The sequence below is a fragment of the Falco naumanni genome, chromosome 13 (assembly GCF_017639655.2).
Source record: "Falco naumanni isolate bFalNau1 chromosome 13, bFalNau1.pat, whole genome shotgun sequence".
In the NCBI taxonomy this organism is placed as follows: Eukaryota; Metazoa; Chordata; class Aves; order Falconiformes; family Falconidae; genus Falco; species Falco naumanni.
This window is the reverse complement of record NC_054066.1, coordinates 62,501-65,000: the sequence shown is the minus strand read 5'-3', so window position 1 is coordinate 65,000 and position 2,500 is coordinate 62,501. Positions and strand designations below refer to the sequence as shown.

The window sequence follows — 2,500 nt, the reverse complement described above, 5'->3', positions numbered from 1 at the left end:
GCTAAAGCCCCAAGCCCGGTAAGGCGGCCCGAAACGCGACCGACGCGCGAGCGCGCGGAGACGGCCCCTCGGGGAGGGGGGGGAAAGGAACGGCCAGGGACGACACGCCCGGCCGAGCATCCGGGTGGGACGGCGCGGACGGCGACCAGACGGCACGTGCGCGCCGTTTCGGGCCCCCCCGCCTAGGACGACGCCCACCCGGGGCGCGGCGGAGAAACAGGGGAGAACGCAGGAGCGGGACGAGGGCAGGCGGGGCCCGACGGCCCGGGACGACACCCTTCCTCCTCTCCACGCCGGCGCCTCCGCGGCGGCGCACGCGCGGCAGCACGGCCCGGTACCGCCGCGGTACCCACCCGCAGACAGCCGCCCGCGCGCACACGCGGGGCGCCGGGGGGCAGGCCCGCGCCTAGCACCCCCAAACACCGCTCGCGCGGCTTCCCCACCGCCGCGCCGGGCCCGACCGACCCGACGAACCCTGAGGGGGGCAGCCCCCCCCCCCGCAGGCGGGAACGAGCTCCGCGAACCGGGCGAACCGGGAGAGCGGGGAGCTTCGGGGCGCTCCCCGAGTCTCCATTTAGGGGGACGAAGGCCCTCGCTCGAGGCGGACCTGCGAGGCAACCCCCCAGCCGCGCCGGCTGCGGACCGACGCCGCCTCGCTACCCCGGCCCCCCACCTCTCCCACGCGAGAGGGAGGGGCGGGCGAACGAGGACGGGGCGGCCGGCCAGAGCCGGCGATTGATCGTCACGCGACGCTCAGACAGGCGTAGCCCCGGGAGGAACCCGGGGCCGCAAGTGCGTTCGAAGTGTCGATGATCAATGTGTCCTGCAATTCACATTAATTCTCGCAGCTAGCTGCGTTCTTCATCGACGCACGAGCCGAGTGATCCACCGCTAAGAGTTGTCTCTTTTTCGGCACCGCCCCGCGCGCGCGGGACGGACACACCGGGAGCACGCTCCACGACGAGCGGCCGCCCCCTTTTTTTTTGTCCTCTGACGACGGGCCCCGACCGACGCGCCCCGCCGCTCGCTGGCCCGACCGCCCCTCCGCCCGCGCGGAAGGGGGCGCGCACGGCGATGCGGCGCGACGACGGAAGGAAGCCTCTCGCCTCGCCTGACCGTACGAGCAACACAACGCAGGAGAGGAGGGAAAGGGGAGGGCAACGGAGAAAACGCCGAAGGGCGAGGGCTGGGGCGGGGAGCGCGCGCTCCCACCACACGCACCCCGCGCGCTTCGGAGGCGGACCAGGCGCGCGGGCTCGGCCCGGCCAACGCACGGAGGAACAGCGGCGCGCCCCGACCGCGCCCGACCTGCACACGCCCGCCTCGCGCCCGGGACTCGGCGGGCTGCTGCTGCTGCCGCCGACGGCCCGCACACGCGCGGCACGCGCCTCTCAGGCACCGCACTACGGCAGCCCGCTTTTTCCCTCCGGCTCAACCCCGCCGGCAGCTCGGCAGGCCCCAACAACGCACGCCCGGAGGCGACAAAACCGCCCGAGCCCGAGACGGCGACGCACCGGCTCGGGGCCCGCCGGACGGCGCTCGCAGCCGCGAAGCCGCGACCGCCCTCCCGGAACCGCCGACACCGCCGACTTCTCGCCCCGACCCCGTCCCACGCAGGCGCGCGCCACGCCGAAGGCGACGAGCCCCGGACGGGGGGGTTGGGGGGCGGCGTCCTCTCTCCCCCGTCTCCACGCGGAGAACGAGGCCCGGACGCCCCTTACCCCCCCCGCCGACGGGAGGGCACGCCACCTCCGCCGGGCGCGGCCGAGGAGGGCGGCGTGGAAGCGGCGGGCAGGGTCCAGGCCGGGACGGTCGAGGCCGGCGGCGGGCGCCTTCCGGCCGACCGATTTGGACACGGGGCCGAGCGGTGAACGGCACCGCCGCTGGGCGGGGGCTTGCCGACCTTCGGCGACGGCAGAAGCCCGAGCGCTCGCCGGGGTGGAGAGAGGGCGCGCAGAGGAGCGCAGCGCGGCCACGGAGGCACGGCGACACGGCGGCCGCCGACGCAGCGCAGACGCGCCACCCCCCCCCGCCGAGCGGAGGAGATGGCGCTCCCACGCCGGGGACGCCCCTTAGACGCGAGACGGGCACAGCAAGGACGGCTTGCGGCCTAACACACGCCGCCGCAGTCTCTCCGCGCGAGACCGGACCGCGGAGGGGGGGCGGCAGCGGGACACCTCCCCGGCACGGCTGCCCGCTGGGGGAAGGCGGGGAACGAGCAGTATGGGTCGGTCGAGGCAGCGCCCGGGGGGTGGGGAGGGGAGGAAGGGGTTGGGGAGAAGCCTTTCCGGGAGCGGACTCGCCCACGGCCTTCCACCATACGCCACCGCCACCGCACCACCACCACACCACCAGCGGAGGCGCCACCGCCGGCTCAAAACTACACCTTCCCCCGGGGTCGCATCGAGCCGCCCGCGTCTTTAAACCACCGCCCGGCCGCGCAGCCTTCGGCCCCCGGGGCTCGCCGAGGGAGGGCTGCGCAGAAACGCGGACGCTAGGT

The 2,500-nt window shown here is 75.6% G+C and overlaps 1 non-coding gene across 1 annotated transcript; it reads right to left on the bottom strand.

Annotated features, from left to right (window-relative positions):
• Positions 1-747: 747 nt before the first annotated feature.
• LOC121097214 lies at positions 748-900 on the bottom strand. The gene has a single exon (XR_005830859.1). It is a non-coding gene; the product is annotated as a 5.8S ribosomal RNA (ribosomal RNA).
• Between the last annotated feature and the right edge of the window lie 1,600 nt (positions 901-2,500).